Below are 23,859 nucleotides of genomic sequence, written 5' to 3' on the forward strand. Positions count from 1 at the left end.
GACAAACACACCTGGCCTTACCTGACAATCCATGCTGTTTGCAGCGAAAGTAGGCGTCACCGGAACGGGAGTGTGGGCGTGGCCGGGTGTGACGGGGGCATGGCCGGGCGCAGTCTGTGCAACAGAGAGGGAAGAGAAATAGAAAGAGAGGGGGAGAGACAAAAAGAGATAGGAAAGGGGGAAGAGCAGAAGAGAGGGGAAAGTGCAGAAGAGGGGGGGGAGAGAGCAAAATAGAGGGGAAAGAGAGAAAAAGAGAGGGGGAGAGAGAGAAAAAGAGAGTGGGAGAGAGAGCAAAAGAGAGGGGGGAGAGCAATAGAGATGGGGAGAAAGAGAGCAAAAGAGAGGGATGTAGAGAGAGAACAAAAGAGGAGAGAGAGACAGAGCAAAAGAGAGGGGGAGAGAGGGGGGAGAGAGAGAGCAAAAGAGAGGGATGGAGAGAGAGAGAAAAAAAAACAGAATTTATGCTTACCTGATAAATTACTTTCTCCAACGGTGTGTCCGGTCCACGGCGTCATCCTTACTTGTGGGATATTCTCTTCCCCAACAGGAAATGGCAAAGAGTCCCAGCAAAGCTGGTCACATGATCCCTCCTAGGCTCCGCCCACCCCAGTCATTCGACCGACGGACAGGAGGAAATATATATAGGAGAAACCATATGATACCGTGGTGACTGTAGTTAGAGAAAATAATTCATCAGACCTGATTAAAAAACCAGGGCGGGCCGTGGACCGGACACACCGTTGGAGAAAGTAATTTATCAGGTAAGCATAAATTCTGTTTTCTCCAACATTGGTGTGTCCGGTCCACGGCGTCATCCTTACTTGTGGGAACCAATACCAAAGCTTTAGGACACGGATGAAGGGAGGGAGCAAAACAGGTCACCTAAATGGAAGGCACCACGGCTTGCAAAACCTTTCTCCCAAAAATAGCCTCCGAAGAAGCAAAAGTATCAAATTTGTAAAATTTGGCAAAAGTGTGCAGTGAAGACCAAGTCGCTGCCTTACATATCTGGTCAACAGAAGCCTCGTTCTTGAAGGCCCATGTGGAAGCCACAGCCCTAGTGGAGTGAGCTGTGATTCTTTCAGGAGGCTGCCGTCCGGCAGTCTCATAAGCCAATCGGATAATGCTTTTAAGCCAAAAGGAAAGAGAGGTAGAAGTCGCTTTTTGACCTCTCCTTTTACCAGAATAAACAACAAACAAGGAAGATGTTTGTCTGAAATCTTTAGTAGCCTCTAAATAGAATTTTAGAGCACGGACTACGTCCAAATTGTGTAACAAACGTTCCTTCTTTGAAACTGGATTCGGACACAAAGAAGGTACAACTATCTCCTGGTTAATATTTTTGTTGGAAACAACTTTCGGAAGAAAACCAGGCTTAGTACGCAAAACCACCTTATCTGCATGGAACACCAGATAGGGCGGAGAACACTGCAGAGCAGATAACTCTGAAACTCTTCTAGCAGAAGAAATTGCAACCAAAAACAAAACTTTCCAAGATAATAACTTAATATCTACGGAATGTAAGGGTTCAAACGGAACCCCTTGAAGAACTGAAAGAACTAGATTTAGACCAGGGAGGAGTCAAAGGTCTGTAAACAGGCTTGATCCTAACCAGAGCCTGAACAAATGCTTGAACATCTGGCACAGCTGCCAGTCTTTTGTGAAGTAAAACAGATAAAGCAGAGATCTGTCCCTTCAGAGAACTTGCAGATAATCCTTTCTCCAAACCTTCTTGTAGAAAGGATAGAATCTTAGGAATTTTTATTTTGTTCCATGGGAATCCTTTAGATTCACACCAACAGATATATTTTTTCCATATTTTATGGTAAATTTTTCTAGTTACAGGCTTTCTAGCCTGAATCAGAGTATCTATTACAGAATCTGAAAACCCACACTTTGATAAAATCAAGCGTTCAATCTCCAAGCCGTCAGTTGGAGGGAAACCAGATTCGGATGTTCGAATGGACCCTGAACAAGAAGGTCCTGTCTCAAAGGTAGCTTCCATGGTGGAGCCGATGACATATTGACCAGGTCTGCATACCAAGTCCTGCGTGGCCACGCAGGAGCTATCAAGATCACCGAGGCCCTCTCCTGATTGATCCTGGCTACCAGCCTGGGGATGAGAGGAAACGGTGGGAATACATAAGCTAGGTTGAAGGTCCAAGGTGCTACTAGTGCATCTACTAGGGTCACCTTGGGATCCCTGGATCTGGACCCGTAGCAAGGAACCTTGAAGTTCTGACGAGACGCCATCAGATCGATGTCTGGAATGCCCCATAATTGAGTTATTTGGGCAAAGATTTCCGGATGGAGTTCCCACTCCCCCGGATGGAATGTCTGACGACTCAGAAAATCCGCTTCCCAATTTTCCACTCCTGGGATGTGGATCGCAGACAAGTGGCAGGAGTGATCCTCCGCCCATTGAATTATCTTGGTCACTTCTTTCATCACCAGGGAAGTCCTTGTTCCCCCCTGATGATTGATATATGCAACGGTCGTCATGTTGTCTGACTGAAACCTTATGAATTTGGCCTTTGCTAGTTGAGGCCAAGCTCTGAGAGCATTGAATATCGCTCTCAGTTCCAGAATGTTTATCAGGAGAAGAGACTCTTCCCGATACCATAGACCCTGAGCTTTCAGGGATTCCCAGACCGCGCCCCAGCCCACTAGGCTGGCGTCGGTCGTGACAATGACCCACTCTGGTCTGCGGAAGCTCATTCCCTGTGACAGATTGTCCAGGGTCAGCCACCAACGGAGTGAATCTCTGGTCTTTTGATCTACTTGAATCGTCGGAGACAAGTCTGTATAATCCCCATTCCACTGTCTGAGCATGCACAGTTGTAATGGTCTTAGATGAATTCGTGCAAAAGGAACTATGTCCATTGTTGCAACCATCAATCCTATTACTTCCATGCACTGCGCTATGGAAGGACGAGGAACAGAATGAAGTACTTGACAAGAGCTTAGAAGTTTTGATTTTCTGACCTCTGTCAGAAAAATCCTAATTTCTAAGGAATCTATTACTGTTCCCAAGAAGGGAACTCTTGTTGACGGGGACAGAGAACTTTTTTCTTTGTTCACCTTCCATCCGTGAGATCTGAGAAAGGCTAGGACGATGTCCGTATGAGCCTTTGCTTTTGACAGGGACGACGCTTGAATCAGGATGTCGTCCAAGTAAGGTACTACTGCAATGCCCCTTGGTCTTAGAACCGCTAGAAGGGACCCTAGTACCTTTGTGAAAATCCTTGGAGCAGTGGCTAATCCAAATGGAAGTGCCACAAACTGGTAATGCTTGTCCAGAAAAGCGAACCTTAGGAACTGATGATGTTCCTTGTGGATAGGAATATGTAGGTACGCATCCTTTAAATCCACGGTAGTCATAAATTGATTTTCCTGGATAGTAGGTAGGATCGTTCGAATAGTTTCCATTTTGAACGATGGTACCCTGAGAAATTTGTTTAGGATCTTTAGATCCAAAATTGGTCTGAATGTTCCCTCTTTTTTGGGAACTATGAACAGATTGGAATAAAATCCCATTCCTTGTTCTCTTATTGGAACTGGATGTATCACTCCCATCTTTAACAGGTCTTCTACACAATGTAAGAATGCCTGTCTCTTTATTTGGTTTGAAGATAATTGAGACCTGTGGAACCTTCCCCTTGGGGGTAGTTCCTTGAATTCCAGGAGATAACCTTGAGAAACTATTTCTAGCGCCCAAGGATCCTGAACATCTCTTGCCCAAGCCTGAGCAAAGAGAGAAAGTCTGCCCCCCACTAGATCCGGTCCCGGATCGGGGGCTATCCCTTCATGCTGTTTTGGTAGCAGTGGTAGGCTTCTTGGCCTGCTTACCCTTGTTCCAGCCTTGCATTGGTTTCCAGGCTGGTTTGGGTTGTGAAGTATTACCCTCTTGCTTAGAGGATACAGAATTAGAGACTGGTCCGTTTCTGCGAAAGGGACGAAAATTAGGCTTATTATTAGCCTTAAAAGACCTATCCTGTGGGAGGGCGTGGCCCTTTCCCCCAGTGATGTCTGAAATAATCTCTTTCAAATCAGGTCCAAATAATGTTTTACCTTTGAAAGGAATGTTAAGCAATTTTGTCTTGGAAGACACATCCGCTGACCAAGACTTTAGCCAAAGCACTCTGCGCGCCACGACAGCAAACCCTGAATTTTTCGCCGCTAATCTAGCTAATTGCAAAGCGGCATCTAAAACAAAAGAGTTAGCCAATTTAAGTGCTTGAACTCTGTCCATAACCTCCTCATACGAAGATTCTTTACTGAGCGATTTTTCTAGTTCCTCGAACCAGAAACACGCTGCCGTAGTGACAGGAACAATGCATGAAATTGGTTTTAGGAGGTAACCTTGCTGTACAAAAATCTTTTTAAGCAAACCCTCTAATTTCTTATCCATAGGATCTTTGAAAGCACAACTATCTTCGATAGGAATATTAGTGCGTTTGTTTAGAGTAGAAACCGCCCCCTCGACCTTGGGGACTGTCTGCCATAAGTCCTTTCTGGGGTCGACTATAGGAAATAATTTCTTAAATATAGGGGGGGAACAAAAGGTATGCCAGGCCTTTCCCACTCTTTATTTACTATGTCCGCCACCCGCTTGGGTATAGGAAAAGCGTCGGGGGGCACCGGAACCTCTAGGAACTTGTCCATCTTACATAATTTCTCTGGAATTACCAAATTGTCACAATCATCCAGAGTAGATAACACCTCCTTAAGCAGTGCGCGGAGATGTTCTAATTTAAATTTAAATGTCACAACATCAGGTTCAGCTTGATGAGAAATTTTTCCTGAATCTGAAATTTCTCCATCAGACAAAACCTCCCTCATGGCCCCTTGAGATTGGTGTGAGGGTATGTCAGAACAGTTATCATCAGCGTCCTCTTGCTCTTCAGTGTTTAAAACAGAGCAATCGCGCTTTCTCTGATAAGTAGGCGTTTTGGATAAAAGATTTGCTATGGAGTTATCCATTACAGCCGTTAATTGTTGCATGGTAATAAGTATTGGAGCACTAGATGTACTAGGGGCCTCCTGTGTGGGCATAACTGGTGTAGACACAGTAGGGGATGATGTAGTATCATGTTTACTCCCCTCATTTGAGGAATCATCTTGGGCAATATCATTATCTGTTGCAATACTGTCCTTACTTTGTTTGGACACTATGGCACAATTATCACATAAATTTAAATGGGGAGACACATTGGCTTTCATACATATAGAACATAGCTTATCTGATGGTACAGACATGTTAAACAGGCTTAAACTTGTCAACAAAGCACAAAAAACGTTTTAAAATAAAACCGTTACTGTCACTTTAAATTTCAAACTGAAAACACTTTATTACTGAATATGTGAAAAAGTATGAAGGAATTGTTCAAAATTCACCAAAATTTCACCACAGTGTCTTAAAGCATTAAAAGTATTGCACACCAAATTTCAGAGCTTTAACCCTTAAATTAACGGAACCGGAGCCGTTTTTACATTTAACCCCTATACAGTCCCAGAATGAGGCTCTGTCTATAACTAGAAAGGCCCCCATCTGAAAAAGGTGTCCAACACAGTGCCTGCCGTTTTTCTAAACGTTCCCCAAGATTATAATACCAATAATTAGTTAGAATCTGCATAATATGCCTAGTAAAGCAATTGTTTTAGCCCAGAAAAATGTCTACCAGTTTTTAAGCCCTTTTTGAAGCCCTTTATTCTTTTATGTTTAACTAAGAAAATGGCTTACTGGTCCCCATGAGGGGAAATGACAGCCTTCCAGCATTACATGGTCTTGTTAGAAATATGGCTAGTCATACCTTAAGCAGAAAAGACTGCTAACTGTTTCCCCCAACTGAAGTTACTTCATCTCAACAGTCCTGTGTGGAAACAGCAATTGATTTCAGTTACTGTCTGCTAAAATCATCTTCCTCTTACAAACAGAAATCTTCATCCTTTTCTGTTTCAGAGTAAATAGTACATACCAGCACTATTTTAAAATAACAAACACTTGATAGAAGAATAAAACTACATTTAAACACCAAAAAACTCTTAACCATCTCCGTGGAGATGTTGCCTGTGCAACGGCAAAGAGAATGACTGGGGTGGGCGGAGCCTAGGAGGGATCATGTGACCAGCTTTGCTGGGACTCTTTGCCATTTCCTGTTGGGGAAGAGAATATCCCACAAGTAAGGATGACGCCGTGGACCGGACACACCAATGTTGGCGAAAAGGAGAGAGAGACAGAGCAAAAGAGAGGGGGAGAGAGAGCGCAAAAGAGAGGGGGGGAGAGAGAGCGTAAAAGAGAGGGGGGAGAGAGAGAGCACAAAAGAGAGGGGGAGAGAGAGCGCAAAAGAGAGGGGAAGAGAGAGCGTAAAAGAGCGGGGGAGAGAGAGCACACAAAAGAGATGGGGAGAGAGAATGCAAAAGAGAGGGGGGCGAGAGAGGGTGTAAAAGAGAGAGAGAGCAAAAGAGAGGGGGGAGAGAGAGCAAAAGAGAGGGGGGAGAGAAAGCAAAAGAGAGGGGGAGAGAAAGCAAAAGAGAGGGGGAGAGGGAGCAAAAGAGAGGGGGAGAGAGGGAGCAAAAGAGAGGGGGGGGGAGGGCGTAAAAGAGAGGGGGGAGAGAGAGAACAAAAGAGAGGTGGAGCGAGAGAGCGCAAAAGAGAGGGGGAGAGAGCGCAAAAGAGAGGGGGAGAGAGCGCAAAAGAGAGGGGGAGAGAGAGCAAAAAGAGAGGGGAGAGAGAGATCAAAAAGAGAGGGGGGAGACAGAGAGCGCAAAAGAGAGGCGGAGAGAGAGCAAAAGAGAGGGGGAGAGAGAGCAAAAGAGAGGGTGGAGAGAAAGCAAAAGAGAAGGGGGAGAGAAAGCAAAAGAGAGGGGGGAGAGAAAGCAAAAGAGAGGGAGAGAGAGCAAAAGAGAGGGGGAGAGAAAGCAAAAGAGAGAGGGAGAGAGGGAGCAAAAGAGAGGTGGAGAGAGAGAGAGAGCGCAAAAGAGAGGGGGAGAGAGCGCAAAAGAGAGGTGGAGAGAGAGAGAGCGCAAAAGAGAGGGGAGAGAGAGCAAAAGAGAGGGGGGAGAGAAAACAAAAGAGAGGGGGGAGAGAAAGCAAAAGAGAGGGGGAGAGAAAGCAAAAGAGAGGGGGGAGAGAAAGCAAAAGAGAGGGGAGAGAAAGCAAAAGAGAGGGGGGAGAGAAAGCTAAAGAGAGGGGGAGAGAAAGCAAAAGAGAGGGGGAGAGAGGGAACAAAAGAAGGGGAGAGAGGGAGCAAAAGAGGGGGAGAAAAAGCAAAAGAGGGGGAGAGAGAGAGCAAAAGAGAGGTGGAGCGAGAGAGAGCGCAAAAGAGAGGGGGAGAGAGTGCAAAAGAGAGGGGGAGAGAGAGAGAGCAAAAAGAGAGGGGGGAGAGAGAGCAAAAGAGAGGGTGGAGAGAAAGCAAAAGAGAAGGGGGAGAGAAAGCAAAAGAGAGGGGGGAGAGAAAGCAAAAGAGAGGGGGAGAGAGCAAAAGAGAGGGGGAGAGAAAGCAAAAGAGAGAGGGAGAGAGGGAGCAAAAGAGAGGTGGAGAGAGAGAGAGAGAGCGCAAAAGAGAGGGGGAGAGAGCGCAAAAGAGAGGTGGAGAGAGAGAGAGCGCAAAAGAGAGGGGAGAGAGAGCAAAAGAGAGGGGGGAGAGAAAACAAAAGAGAGGGGGGAGAGAAAGCAAAAGAGAGGGGGAGAGAAAGCAAAAGAGAGGGGGGAGAGAAAGCAAAAGAGAGGGGAGAGAAAGCAAAAGAGAGGGGGGAGAGAAAGCTAAAGAGAGGGGGAGAGAAAGCAAAAGAGAGGGGGAGAGAGGGAACAAAAGAAGGGGAGAGAGGGAGCAAAAGAGGGGGAGAAAGAGCAAAAGAGGGGGAGAGAGAGAGCAAAAGAGAGGTGGAGCGAGAGAGAGCGCAAAAGAGAGGGGGAGAGAGTGCAAAAGAGAGGGGGAGAGAGAGAGAGCAAAAAGAGAGGGGGGAGAGAGAGCAAAAGAGAGGGGGAGAGAGAGAGCAAGGGGTGGGACCGCTGCACTGCAAAAAATAGCCTGTGTGAACGGGCTTTAGGACTAGTTTGTTTAATAAAAAATAAAAAAGATTTCTTTTTACTTTTCTCTATTATAACTCTGTAACAAATGTTCACAATGAGAATATGCAATGTACATGTAAAAAGGTGAAGAATAAAAAAAGTGTTAGAAACATTGGAGGTAAAATTAAAACATATGATTCCGACACTGATTGGGTGTCATGCTGGAAGCTGTAGATTCTGAAAAATGTAGAATGTGTTCTGTAATGCAAGTTCATTAAATAAAGCTTTTTTTAAAAAAAAAAAAAAAAAAAAAAACATATGATGAAGGATGAAAGGGAATTAAAGAGGGATGTATAAAGGGACATAAACATTCCTAAAAATGTATGTTGTACAGTAAGGGTTAGATTACGAGTGGAACACTATCATTAGTGCAAGGATTCCTATTGGCTGATTTTCATTTTCAAATTCAAATCAACCAATAGAAAAAGCTTTAATTCTATTGACTGATTTGAATTTGAAAATCAGCCAATAGGAATGCAAGGGTACCCCTATATAAAGGGGTTGCCTCGCATCCAAAATTCATTGTGTGGCAGGTGACCGCAAAAAGAGGACATCTGGGACAGAAGATCCGAATATAAGAAGATGGATGAAGATAGAAGACCGAAACCGGGATGAAAATAGACCGCTGCCGCCGGGTAGAAGAGGAGCAGCACAGTTGGCGATCAAGTAGGATCCGGATTCAAGTTTGGTGAGTACCATCTTTGGGGTTTAGTGAGAGGCTTTTTTTGGGTGTTTTTTTTTAGAATAGTTTTTTGGGGTGTTTTTGGGCAGAAAAAGAGCTAACTGCCCTTCTAGGGCAATGCTACCCAAATACCCTTTGCAAGGCAATTTTTAGAGAGGGTTTTTTTATAGATTTTTTTTGGGGAGGTGACTTGTAGAATGGGATAGCATTTTGTTTTGTAAATAAAAGCTCAATCACTTTAGGGCAATGTTCTACAAAAAGCCCTTCTAAGGGCTATTGCTATAGTTTAGATTAGGTTAGTATAGTTTTTTTTTATTTTGGGTTGTTTTTTGTTTTTAAGTGGGGCTTTAGTTTTAGAATAGACATAACTGTTTTTGTTTTTGTTTTTTCATAAAAAAAATTCTGTAATGGTACATTTGAGGTTTTTTCATGTATTTTAGGTTGGGGTTTTTTTCTGGTTACTTAGGGGGTGTTAGGTTAGGGAGATTAACTGGTTAGGGGGTTTAAATGTAAGTGGATATTTTGTGATGGGGGTTATGGTGGTTTAGGGGTTAATAATGTAGAGGGGTACTTTGCAATGGGGATTTTGATGATTAAGAGGTTAATAGATTACTGGGATAGTTTGCAAGGGGGGTGGCTGTTTAGGGGTTAATAGAATAGTTTAGTGCAACTGTTTCCTCCAGCCAAACAAGTTTGGTTAAGTAAAAAGTTTGATCGTTAAATGCTATTGCGTTTGAGCGATCACATTTTCTTTCAACTTGTAATACGAGAGAACATTGACGCTACAATACTGCCCATAGAAGATATGGGGAGGGTAAATTACAGCGAGTTTGTGCAAACAAATTTGTGGTAATTTAAACAGCGTGCCACTTGTAATATAGATTTGATCACATTTACGCTCCTTGGGCTAACATTAGCACTCCACTTGTATTCTGGTCATTTATAGGTAATTAAAAGTTGACTTTAAAGGAATGACATAAAGGATCAGCAATGCACTACTGGGAGCTAGCTGAACACACTGTAAGCCAAGACAGGCATATAACTAGCGCTAAATATGGTTAAAAAAAAAAGAAAATTTATGCTTACCTAATAAATGTATTTCTTTTTTGACATGATGAGTCCACGGATCATCTTAATTACTAATGTGATATTCACCTCCTTGTCAGCAGGAGGAGGCAAAGAGCACCACAGCAGAGCTGTTAAATAGCTCCTCCCTTCCCTCCCACTCCAGTCATTCGACCGAAGTTAGGAAGAGAAAGGAAAAGCCAAGGTGCAAAGGTGTCTGAAGTTTACAATAACCCACAACCTGTCTAAAAGAACAGAGCGGGCCGTGGACTCATTGTGTCAAAAAAGAAAAACATTTATTAGGTAAGCTTTTTTAAGACACAATGGGGTCCATCCGATAAAAATCGTCGCCCGCAAAAGCCGGCGACGCCAATATTTGCGCGGGTTTGGTATCACATATACGGCGTAACCTAGAAGTTACGCGCATATATTTCTGCCGTCGCCCGTAGTTTTTTGGGCCATAGGCAGGTATACCAAACCCGCGCAGTTTGGTATCCAATATGCAGCGTAAGGACTTACGTGGCGAAAATGGAGAAAACTTACTCCATTTTCACCTCGCCACAAAAAGCAGCCGTAAGAAGCCTTACGCTGACTATTGGAGCCCCGTAACTCCCTAAACTGGCTGCTAAAATAAACCTAACACCTAACGCATGCGCAATGTCTATCTCCCTGTCAACCGCGATCTTCTAAAATAAACCTAACACCTAACGCATGCGCAATGTCTATCTCCCTGTCAACCGCGATCTTCTAAAATAAACCTAACACCTAACGCATGCGCAATGTCTATCTCCCTGTCAACCGCGATCCCCCCCCGCCCCCGAAATCCCTAATAAAGTTATTAACCCCTAAACCGCCGCTCCCGGACCCCGCCGCCATCTACATAAACTAACCCCCTACTGTGAGCCCCTAAAACCGCCGCCATCTACCTTATCTATCCCCTAATCTGACCCCTTACACCGCCGCCACCTATATAAAAATTATTAACCCCTAATCTAATCCCCCTATACCGCCGCCAGCTATATTAATATTATTAACCCCTAATGTAAGCCCCTTACACCGCCGCCATCTCTATTAAAATGATTAACCCCTTATTTAATCTACCTACCCCGCCGCCAGCTATATTATCTATATTAACCCTAAGTATATTATAGTTAATATAGGTATTACATTATATATATTAACTATATTAACCCTAATTATATTAGGGTTAATATAGTTAATATAGTTACTATAGTATTTATATTAACTATATTAACTCTATCTAACCCTAACACCCCTAACTAAATTTATATTAAATTAATCTAATTCATTTATAAACTAAAATATTCCTATTTAAATCTAAATACTTACCTATAAAATAAACCCTAAGATAGCTACAATATAATTAATAATTACATTGTAGCTATGTTAGGGTTAATATTTATTTTACAGGTAAATTGTTAATTATTTTAACTAGGTATAATAGGTATTAAATAGTTATTAACTATTTAATATCTACCTAGTTAAAATAATTACCCAATTACCTGTAAAATAAATCCTAACCTAAGTTACAAATACACCTACACTATCAATAAATTAAATAAACTACAAACATCTATCTAAAAATACAATTAAATTAACTAAACTAAATTACAAAAAAAAAAACACTAAATTACAAAAAATAAAAAAAGATTACAAGATTTTTAAGCTAATTACACCTATTCTAAGCCCCCTAATAAAATAATAAACCCCCAAAATAAAAAAAATTCCCTGCCCTATTCTAAATTAAACAAATTTCAAAGCTCTTTACCTTACCAGCCCTTAAAAGGGCCTTTTGTGGGGCATGCCCCATTTTGTGGGGCATGCCCCAAAGAATTCAGCTCTTTTGCATACAAATACAATACCCCCCCCCCATTACAACCCACCACCCACATACCCCTATTCTAAAACCACCCAAACCCCCCTTAAAAAAGCCTAACACTACCCCCCTGAAGATCTCCCTACCTTGTCTTCACCACACCGGGCCGAACTCCTGATCCGATCCGGGCGATGTCTTCCTCCAAGCGGCAAAGAAGAATTCTTCCTCCGGCGATGTCTTCCTCCAAGCGGCAAAGAAGAATTCTTCCTCCGGCGACGTCTTCCTCCAAGCGGCAGCAAAGTCTTCCTTTTTCCGGCGGCATCTTCAATCTTCTTTCTTCGCTCCGCCGCTGCGGAGCATCCATCCCGGCCGACTATTGAACTTGGAATGAGGTACCTTTAAATGACGTCATCCAAGATGGCGTCCGCCGAATTCCGATTGGCTGATAGGATTCTATCAGCCAATCGGAATTAAGTTAAAAAAATCTGATTGGCTGATTGAATCAGCCAATCAGATTCAAGTTCAATCCGATTGGCTGATCCAATCAGCCAATCAGATTGAGCTCGCATTCTATTGGCTGTTCCGATCAGCCAATAGAATGCGAGCTCAATCTGATTGGCTGATTGGATCAGCCAATCGGATTGAACTTGAATCTGATTGGCTGATTCAATCAGCCAATCAGATTTTTTAACTTAATTCCGATTGGCTGATAGAATCCTATCAGCCAATCGGAATTCGGCGGACGCCATCTTGGATGACGTCATTTAAAGGTACCTCATTCCAAGTTCAGTAGTCGGCCGGGATGGATGCTCCGCAGCGGCGGAGCGAAGAAAGAAGATTGAAGATGCCGCCGGAAGAAGGAAGACTTTGCTGCCGCTTGGAGGAAGACGTCGCCGGAGGAAGAATTCTTCTTTGCCGCTTGGAGGAAGACATCGCCGGAGGAAGAATTCTTCTTTGCCGCTTGGAGGAAGACATCGCCCGGATCGGATCAGGAGTTCGGCCCGGTGTGGTGAAGACAAGGTAGGGAGATCTTCAGGGGGGTAGTGTTAGGCTTTTTTAAGGGGGGTTTGGGTGGTTTTAGAATAGGGGTATGTGGGTGGTGGGTTGTAATGGGGGGGGGGGTATTGTATTTGTATGCAAAAGAGCTGAATTCTTTGGGGCATGCCCCACAAAAGGCCCTTTTAAGGGCTGGTAAGGTAAAGAGCTTTGAAATTTGTTTAATTTAGAATAGGGCAGGGAATTTTTTTTATTTTGGGGGTTTATTATTTTATTAGGGGGCTTAGAATAGGTGTAATTAGCTTAAAATCTTGTAATCTTTTTTTATTTTTTGTAATTTAGTGTTTGTTTGTTTTTGTAATTTAGTTTAGTTAATTTAATTGTATTTTTAGATAGATGTTTGTAGTTTATTTAATTTATTGATAGTGTAGGTGTATTTGTAACTTAGGTTAGGATTTATTTTACAGGTAATTGGGTAATTATTTTAACTAGGTAGATATTAAATAGTTAATAACTATTTAATATCTATTATACCTAGTTAAAATAATTAACAATTTACCTGTAAAATAAATATTAACCCTAACATAGCTACAATGTAATTATTAATTATATTGTAGCTATCTTAGGGTTTATTTTATAGGTAAGTATTTAGATTTAAATAGGAATATTTTAGTTTATAAATGAATTAGATTAATTTAATATAAATTTAGTTAGGGGTGTTAGGGTTAGATAGAGTTAATATAGTTAATATAAATACTATAGTAACTATATTAACTATATTAACCCTAATATAATTAGGGTTAATATAGTTAATATATATAATGTAATACCTATATTAACTATAATATACTTAGGGTTAATATAGATAATATAGCTGGCGGCGGGGTAGGTAGATTAAATTAGGGGTTAATCATTTTAATAGAGATGGCGGCGGTGTAAGGGGCTTACATTGGGGGTCAATAATTTTAATATAGATGGCGGCGGTGTTAGGGGCTCACTTTAGGGGGTTATAGATATAATATAGCTTGCGGCGGGGTACGGAGCGGCGGTTTAGGGGTTAATAACTTTATTAGGTTGCGGCGGGGTACGGGAGCGACGGTTTAGGGGTTAATAGCTTTTTTATTGTTAGGATAGTGAGGGGGGATAGCGGATAGAGGGTTAGACGTGTCGGGATATGTTAGGGAGGCGTGTTAGACTTGTCGGGCTATGTTAGGGAGGCGTGTTAGACAGTGCGGGTGTTTTAGACTTTAGTCAGGTTTTATAGGCGCCGGCAGTTTCTAACGTGCCGCAAGTCACTGGCGACGCCAGAAATTTGTACTTGCGCAGATTTCTGGACATCGCTGGTTTGTCAGACTTACGGCACGTTAGCATCGGACGGCGACTTATATGGGATAGCTCGAGTTGCGAGCTGAAACTGCGGGCGACGCCGGTTCCCTCGCTTGCGCTGCAAACTGCGATCTATATCGGATCGCGCCCAATGAGTCCACGGATCATCTTAATTACTAATGGGATTCAATACACAATCTAGAGTACACAGATAATACGGGAGGGACAAGATAGGGAACCTAAACAGAAGGCACCACTGCTTTAAGAACCTATCTCCCAAAAGCGGCCTCAGCCAAGGCAAAAGTGTCAAACTTGAAAAACTTTGAAAAAGTATGTAGAGAGAGGACCAAGTTGCAGCCTTGCAAATCTGTTCCACAGAAGCTTCATTTTTGAATGCCCATGAGGAAGTAACAGCTCTCACAGAATGAGCTGTAACTCTCTCTGGAGGCTGCTGTCCAGCAGTCTCATATGCAAAACGTAAGATACTCTCCAGCCAAAAAGAAAGAGAAGTAGCCATAGCTTTCTGTCCCTTGCGTTTTCCTGAGAAAACCACAAACAAAGAAGAAGACTGACGATAGTCCTTAGTCGCCTGCAGGTAAAACTTGAAAGCACGGACCACGTCCAAATTGAGCAGAAGTCTTTCCTTCTGAGAAAAAGGATTAGGACACAAGAAAAGAACAACAATCTCGTGATTAATGTTCCAATCAGAAACAACCTTAGGAAAAAATCCTAATTTAGTACGTAAAACTACCTTATCTAATAGAAATAAGATAAGGAGACTTATACTGTAATGCCGAGAGCTCTGACACCGAGCAGAAGAAATAGCAACAAGAAACAAAACTTTCCAAGATAACAACTTAATATCTAAAGGAAAGAATAGGCTCAAACAGAGCCCCTTGAAGAACTCTGAAAACTAAATTCAGACTCCATGGATGAGTAACTGGTTTGAACACAGGCCTGATCCTGACCAAGGCCTGACAAAACGATTTTACATCTGGGACATCTACCAGACATTTGTGTAACAAAATAGAGAAAGACAGAGTTTTTACCCTTTAGGGTACTTGACGATAAACCTTCCTCCAAACCTTCTTGGAGAAAAGACAAAATTCTAGGAATCCTATCTACTCCATGAGTAGCCCATGGATTCAGACCAATAGAACTATTTACGCCATATCTTATGATAAATTTGTCTAGTGACAGGCTTACAAGCCTGAATCATGGTCACAATGAACGAGTCAGAAAAACCCTGCTTGGATAATATTAAGTGTTCAATCTCCAAGCAGTCAGTATCAGATAAACCATATTTGGGTGAAGGAGGGGCCCTTGAATTAGAAGGTCCTTCCTCAACGGACGTCTCCAAGGTGGCAGAGATGACATGTCCACCAGATCTGCATACCAAATCCTATGAGGCGAAGTCGGTGCTATGAGGATCACAAAGCCCTCTCCTGCTTGATTCGAGCAATGACCCGAGGAAGAAAAGCAAACAGAGGAAAAAGCTGGAGAACACTTCCGGATGGAGTTCTCCCCTGGATGAAAGGTCTGCTTGCTCAGGAAATCCGCCTACCAGTTGTTCCATCCCTGGGATGTGGATTGCCGACAGGCAGCAAGAATGGGCCTCCGCCCACTGAATTATTTTGGATACCTCTGTCATCGCTATGGAACTCCTCATTCCTCCCTGATGATTGATGTAAGCCACTGATGTCATTTTGATCGACTGGAACCTGATAAACTGGACCAAGGCTAACTGAGGCCAGGCCAGAAGAACATTGTAGATCACTCTCAGCTCCAGAATGTTTATAGGAAGAACAGACTCTGGCTGAGTCCAAACCCCCTAAGCCCTTAGGGAGCCCCAGACTGCTCCCCACCTTAGAAGGCTGGCATCTGTTATCCCAATTACCCAAGATGGTCTGCGAAAGCAGGTTCCCTGGGAGAGATGATCCATAGATAACCACCATTGAAGAGAATCCTTTGTCTCCTGCTCCAGGAGTATTTGAGGAGACAAATCCGTATAATCTCTGATCCATTGCCTGAGCATGCTTAACTGCAGAGGTTTGAGATGGAACCGAGCAAACAGGATGAGATCCATTGCCGCCACTATCAGTCCGATTACCTCCATGCACTGAGCTACTGAAGGCCGAGGAATGGATTGAAGGACAAGTATCGATAATCTTTGATTTCCTGACATCCTGTCAGAAAAATCTTCATTGATATGAAATCTATTATGTTTCCCAGAAAGTTACCCTTGTGCATGGAACTAAGGAACTCTTTTCCAAATTTACCTTCCACCCGTGAAATTGCGGGAAGGATAACACCATGTCCGTGTGAAATCTTGCTTGCTGTAAGTAAGGCGTCTGGACTAGGATGTCGTCCAGATAGGGCACCACTGCAATATCCCATAACCGAAGCACCGCCAACAGCGATCCCAGAGCCTTTGTAAAAACTCTGAGAGCTGTTGCAAGACCGAAAGGAAGAGCCATGAACTGGAAGCGTTTGTCCAGAAAGACAAACCCTAGAACTTGAGACGATTCTTGTGAATGGCACATGAAGGTACGCGTCCTCTAATAAAGACACATGCACACTCCTGTATGTATGTATTGGGTACTTGTAAAGCACGACTAATTACCCGTAAGGGTCTCAAAGCGCTGCTCATTTTATCGATCTCGGAAGGATGAAAGGCTGAGTGAACCTCGCCAGGAATCGAACCTGCAACCCTTGGGTTGCTACAGAGCTCAGCCACAGTGCCTTAGCATGCTGAGTTATCTGTCCGGCTCCTCATAAATTGACCCTCTTGGATCAAGGGAAGAATGGAACAAATAGCTTCCATCTTGAAGGACGGTACACTAAGAAATTTGTTTAGACTCTTAAGATCTAAAAAGTGGTCTGAAAGTTCCCTCTTTTCTTGGTAACCACAATCCGATTGAGTCTGCCCCCTACAAGAACAATCCCGGATCGGGGGCATGTCTCATGCTGTCTTTGATTCAACAGCAGACTATTTGGATCTTTTTTTTTTGTTGAAATTCTTTACATTTCAAAAAAGATTAATTCCATCAAGCCAGGTCCCAACAAGGTCTTCCCCTTGTAAGGAATCGCCAAAAACTTAGAGCTAGAGCATACATCCGTAGAACAAGGCTCTAACCATAAGGCTCTGTGAGCTGGAACAGAGAAACCTGAAACCTATGCTCCCAGAATGAAACTTGAAAATTGAAATAAAGGAATTAGCCAATTTGAAAGATTTTATCCTATCCTGGATCTTGTCCAGGGGAGTTTCTGACTTAGTAGTGTCAGACAACGCATCAAACCAATATGCCGTCGCACTAGTGATGGTAGCAAAGTACACAGCTGGATGCCATGGTAAACCCTGGTGTACATCCCTTTCCTAACCTTTGTCTTTAGGACCCTTGTAAAATCCAACTATCCTCTAAGGGTATAGTAGATCTCTTAGCTAAGCTGGAAACTACTCCTTTCACCCTAGGGAATGTTTTCCCAGCCTCCTTAGCTGAGTCAGCTATAGGAAACATCTTTCTAAATACAGGGAATGTGGTCTCTTCCATTCCTTATAACTTACCGTACGCACACGGATAGATTACACCAGTAGTGTCGGAGTCGCCCAGGGTAGCTAAAACCCCCTAAAGTAACAAATGGAGGTGTTCAAGCTAAAAATCTGAAAGAAAAACAACCTCAGGATCAAATAAAGATATTATTCATCTGAATCTGAGAATTCTCTCTCAGATAAGAAATCTGTCCACAGACTCCTAAGCAGCAAATGCCCTAGAAGGAAAATTTGACACATAAAAAAGGAAATGTATGCTTACCTGATAAATTGATTTCTTCTAAGATACGACGAGTCCACGGATTTCATCCTTACTTGTGGGATATTATCCTCCTGCTAACAGGAAGTGGCAAAGAGCACCACAGCAGAGCTGTATATATAGCTCCTCCCTTCCCTCCATCCCCAGTCATTCGACTAAAGGTTTTATGAAGAGAAAGGAAAAGCTAAAAGGTGCAGAGGTGACTGAAGTTGTAAAAAATAAAATATAATATAATCTGTCTCAAAATGACAGGGAGGGCCGTGGACTCATCGTATCATAGAAGAAATCAATTTATCAGGTAAGCATAAATTTCCTTTTCTTCTACAAGATACGACGAGTCCACGGATTTCATCCTTACTTGTGGGATACCTGATGTCATTTTGATCGACTGGAACCTGATAAACTGGACCAAGGCTAACTGAGGCCAGGCCAGAAGAACATTGTAGATCACTCTCAGCTCCAGAATGTTTATAGGAAGAACAGACTCTGGCTGAGTCCAAACCCCCTAAGCCCTTAGGGAGCCCCAGACTGCTCCCCACCTTAGAAGGCTGGCATCTGTTATCCCAATTACCCAAGATGGTCTGCGAAAGCAGGTTCCCTGGGAGAGATGATCCATAGATAACCACCATTGAAGAGAATCCTTTGTCTCCTGCTCCAGGAGTATTTGAGGAGACAAATCCGTATAATCTCTGATCCATTGCCTGAGCATGCTTAACTGCAGAGGTTTGAGATGGAACCGAGCAAACAGGATGAGATCCATTGCCGCCACTATCAGTCCGATTACCTCCATGCACTGAGCTACTGAAGGCCGAGGAATGGATTGAAGGACAAGTATCGATAATCTTTGATTTCCTGACATCCTGTCAGAAAAATCTTCATTGATATGAAATCTATTATGTTTCCCAGAAAGTTACCCTTGTGCATGGAACTAAGGAACTCTTTTCCAAATTTACCTTCCACCCGTGAAATTGCGGGAAGGATAACACCATGTCCGTGTGAAATCTTGCTTGCTGTAAGTAAGGCGTCTGGACTAGGATGTCGTCCAGATAGGGCACCACTGCAATATCCCATAACCGAAGCACCGCCAACAGCGATCCCAGAGCCTTTGTAAAAACTCTGAGAGCTGTTGCAAGACCGAAAGGAAGAGCCATGAACTGGAAGCGTTTGTCCAGAAAGACAAACCCTAGAACTTGAGACGATTCTTGTGAATGGCACATGAAGGTACGCGTCCTCTAATAAAGACACATGCACACTCCTGTATGTATGTATTGGGTACTTGTAAAGCACGACTAATTACCCGTAAGGGTCTCAAAGCGCTGCTCATTTTATCGATCTCGGAAGGATGAAAGGCTGAGTGAACCTCGCCAGGAATCGAACCTGCAACCCTTGGGTTGCTACAGAGCTCAGCCACAGTGCCTTAGCATGCTGAGTTATCTGTCCGGCTCCTCATAAATTGACCCTCTTGGATCAAGGGAAGAATGGAACAAATAGCTTCCATCTTGAAGGACGGTACACTAAGAAATTTGTTTAGACTCTTAAGATCTAAAAAGTGGTCTGAAAGTTCCCTCTTTTCTTGGTAACCACAATCCGATTGAGTCTGCCCCCTACAAGAACAATCCCGGATCGGGGGCATGTCTCATGCTGTCTTTGATTCAACAGCAGACTATTTGGATCTTTTTTTTTTGTTGAAATTCTTTACATTTCAAAAAAGATTAATTCCATCAAGCCAGGTCCCAACAAGGTCTTCCCCTTGTAAGGAATCGCCAAAAACTTAGAGCTAGAGCATACATCCGTAGAACAAGGCTCTAACCATAAGGCTCTGTGAGCTGGAACAGAGAAACCTGAAACCTATGCTCCCAGAATGAAACTTGAAAATTGAAATAAAGGAATTAGCCAATTTGAAAGATTTTATCCTATCCTGGATCTTGTCCAGGGGAGTTTCTGACTTAGTAGTGTCAGACAACGCATCAAACCAATATGCCGTCGCACTAGTGATGGTAGCAAAGTACACAGCTGGATGCCATGGTAAACCCTGGTGTACATCCCTTTCCTAACCTTTGTCTTTAGGACCCTTGTAAAATCCAACTATCCTCTAAGGGTATAGTAGATCTCTTAGCTAAGCTGGAAACTACTCCTTTCACCCTAGGGAATGTTTTCCCAGCCTCCTTAGCTGAGTCAGCTATATGAAACATCTTTCTAAATACAGGGAATGTGGTCTCTTCCATTCCTTATAACTTACCGTACGCACACGGATAGATTACACCAGTAGTGTCGGAGTCGCCCAGGGTAGCTAAAACCCCCTAAAGTAACAAATGGAGGTGTTCAAGCTAAAAATCTGAAAGAAAAACAACCTCAGGATCAAATAAAGATATTATTCATCTGAATCTGAGAATTCTCTCTCAGATAAGAAATCTGTCCACAGACTCCTAAGCAGCAAATGCCATAGAAGGAAAATTTGACACATAAAAAAGGAAATGTATGCTTACCTGATAAATTGATTTCTTCTAAGATACGACGAGTCCACGGATTTCATCCTTACTTGTGGGATATTATCCTCCTGCTAACAGGAAGTGGCAAAGAGCACCACAGCAGAGCTGTATATATAGCTCCTCCCTTCCCTCCATCCCCAGTCATTCGACTAAAGGTTTTATGAAGAGAAAGGAAAAGCTAAAAGGTGCAGAGGTGACTGAAGTTGTAAAAAATAAAATATAATATAATCTGTCTCAAAATGACAGGGAGGGCCGTGGACTCATCGTATCATAGAAGAAATCAATTTATCAGGTAAGCATAAATTTCCTTTTCTTCTACAAGATACGACGAGTCCACGGATTTCATCCTTACTTGTGGGATACAATACCAAAGCTACAGGACACGGATGAAAGGGAGGGACAAGACAGAGACCTAAACGGAAGGCACCACTGCTTGAAGAACTTTTCTCCCAAAAACAGCCTCAGAAGAAGCAAAAGTATAAAATTTGGAAAATTTGGAAAAAAGTATGAAGGGACGACCAAGTCGCAGCCTTACAAATCTGTTCAACAGAAGCATCGTTTTTAAAGGCCCATGTGGAAGCCACAGCCCTAGTAGAATGAGCCGTAATTCTTTCAGGAGGCTGCTGTCCAGCAGTCTCATATGCCAGGCGGATGATACTCATCAGCCAAAAAGAAAGAGAGGTAGCCGTAGCTTTCTGACCCCTACGCTTTCCAGAATAAACAATGAATAATGAAAATGATTGACGGAAATCCTTAGTCGCCTGTAAGTAAAGCTTCAAGGCACGGACCACGTCCAGGTTATGTAACAGACGCTCCTTCTTAGAAGAAGGATTAGGACACAAGGAAGGAACAACAATTTCCTGATTAATATTCTTATTTGAAACAACCTTAGGAAGAAATCCAGGTTTGGTACGTAAAACTACCTTATCAGAATGAAATATAAGATAAGACGAATCACATTGTAACGCTGAAAGCTCAGAAAATCTTCAAGCAGAAGAAATAGCAACTAAAAACAGAACTTTCCAAGATAACAATTTAATATCTATGGAATGCATGGATTCAAACGGAACCCCTTGAAGAACTTGAAGAACTAAATTCAAACTCCAGGGAGGAGTAATTGGTCTAAATACAGGCTTAATTCTAGATAGAGCCTGACAAAAAAACTGAACATCTGGCACATCTGCCAAACGTTTATGAAGCAAAATTGACAAAGCAGAAATTTGTCCCTTTAAGGAACTTGCTGATAACCCTTTCTCCAATCCTTCTTGGAGAAAAGACAGAATCCTGGGAATCCTAGCTATACTTCATGAGTAACCCTTGGATTCACACCAATAAAGATATTTATGCCATATCTTATGATAGATTTTTCTAGTGACAGGCTTTCCAGCCTGTATCAAAGTATCGATGACCGAATCAGAGAATCCTCGCTTAGATAAAATTAAGCGTTCAATCTCCAATGTGGAAACACATAAGCTAGGCTGAACGACCAAGGCACTGCCAAGGCATCTATCAGTTCGGCCTGGGGATCCCTCGACCTGGATCCGTAACGTGGAAGCTTGGCATTCTGATGAGATGCCATCAGATCCAGTTCCGGTCTGCCCCATTGGCGAATCAATGAAGCAAACACCTCCGGATGGAGTTCCCTTTACCCCGGATGAAAAGTTTGACTACTTAGAAAATTCGCTTCCCAGTTTTCTACTCCTGGGATGTAGATTGCCGACAGATAACAAGAATGGGCCTCAGCCCATCGGATTATCTTGGATACTTCTATCATCGCTAAGGAACTTGTTCCCCCCTGATGATTGATATATGCCACAGTCGTGATGTTGTCCGACTGGAATCTGATTAATTTGGCCGAAGCCAACTGAGGCCATGCCTGAAGCACATTGAATATTGCTCTCAGTTCCAGAAAACTGATTGGAAGTAGAGACTCCACCTGAGTCCAAACACCCTGATCCTTCAGAGAATTCCAGACTGCACCCCAGAAGACTGGCGTCCGTTGTCACTATCACCCATGAGGGTCTGCGGAAACACGTCCCCTGGGACAGATGATCGGGCGACAACCACCAAATAAGAGAGTCTCTGGTCTCTTGATCCAGATTTATCTGAGGAGATAAATTTGCATAGTCCCCATTCCACTGTCCGAGCATGCACAGCTGCAGTGGTCTGAGATGAAAGCGGGCAAAAGGAATGATGTCCATTGCCGCTACCATTAATCCAATGACCTCCATACACTGAGCCACTGATGGCCGAGGAATGGACTGAAGTGCTCGGCAAGAATTTAGAATCTTTGTTTTTCTGACCTCCGTCAGAAATATTTTCATGTCTACCGAGTCTATCAGAGTCCCCAAGAAGGGAACCCTTGTCCTTGGTACTAGTGAACTCTTTTCAATGTTCACCTTCCAACCGTGAGTTCTCAGGAAAGACAATACTATGTCCGTGTGAGATTTTGTCAAATGATAAGTTGACGCCTGAATCAGAATATCATCCAGATAAGGCGCCACTGCAATGCCCCGCGGTCTGAGAACCGCTAGAAGAGACCCTAGAACCTTTGTGAAGATTCTGGGTGCTGTGGCCAACCCGAAGGGAAGAGCTACAAACTGATAATGTTTGTCCAGGATGGTAAACCTTAGGAACTGATGATGATCCTTGTGAATAGGGATATGAAGGTATGCATCCTTTAAGTCCACGGTAGTCATATATTGACCCTCCTGGATCATTGGTAAGAATGTTCGTATGGTCTCCATCTTGAATGATGGAATTCTGAGAAACTTGTTTAGACACTTGAGATCTAAAATGGGTCTGAAAGTTCCCTCTTTTTTGGGAACCACGAAAAGATTTGAGGAAAATCTCTGCCCCTGTTCCAGTTTTGGAACGGGACAAATTACTCCCATGATAGAGAGGTCTTTTACACAGCGTAAGAACGTCTCTCTTTTTATCTGGTCTACAGATAATCGTGAAAGATGAAATCTCCCTCTTGGGAGAAAATCCTTGAATTCCAGTTGATACCCGTGGGTCACGATTTCCAGTGCCCAAGGATCCTGCACGTCTCTTGCCCAAGCCTGAGCAAAGAAAGAAAGTCTGCCCCCTACTAGATCCGGTCCCGGATTGGGGGCCGCCCCTTCATGCTGTCTTTGTAGCATCAGCGGGCTTCTTGGATTGTTTACCTTTATTCCAAGCCTGGTTGAGTCTCCAGACTGACTTGGATTGAGAAAAATTCCCTTCATGCTTTGTGGAGGAAGAGGAAACAGAGGGTCTTCCTTTAAAGTTTCGAAAGGAACGAAAATTATTTTGTTTACCCCTCATCTTAACCGACTTATCCTGAGAAAGGGCATGGCCTTTACCTCCAGTAATGTCAGAAATGATTTCCTTCAATTCAGGCCCGAATAAGGTCTTACCCTTAAAAGGAATAACTAAAAGCTTAGATTTTGATGATACATCAGCAGACCAAGATTTGAGCCATAACGCTCTACGCACTAAATGCTCTGTTCCGATCAGCCAATAGAATGCGAGCTCAATCTGATTGGCTGATTGGATCAGCCAATCGGATTGATCTTGATTCTGATTGGCTGATTCCATCA

At 43.1% G+C, this 23,859-nt stretch overlaps 1 protein-coding gene across 1 annotated transcript in view; it reads right to left on the reverse strand.

Moving 5' to 3' along the window:
* MORN2 (MORN repeat containing 2) overlaps positions 1 to 23,859 on the reverse strand; it is a 116,419-nt gene that overhangs the window by 1,320 nt on the left and 91,240 nt on the right. The gene's annotated exons all lie outside the window — the stretch shown is intronic.

Source organism: Bombina bombina, chromosome 4 (assembly GCF_027579735.1).
Source record: "Bombina bombina isolate aBomBom1 chromosome 4, aBomBom1.pri, whole genome shotgun sequence".
Classification (NCBI taxonomy): domain Eukaryota; kingdom Metazoa; phylum Chordata; class Amphibia; order Anura; family Bombinatoridae; genus Bombina; species Bombina bombina.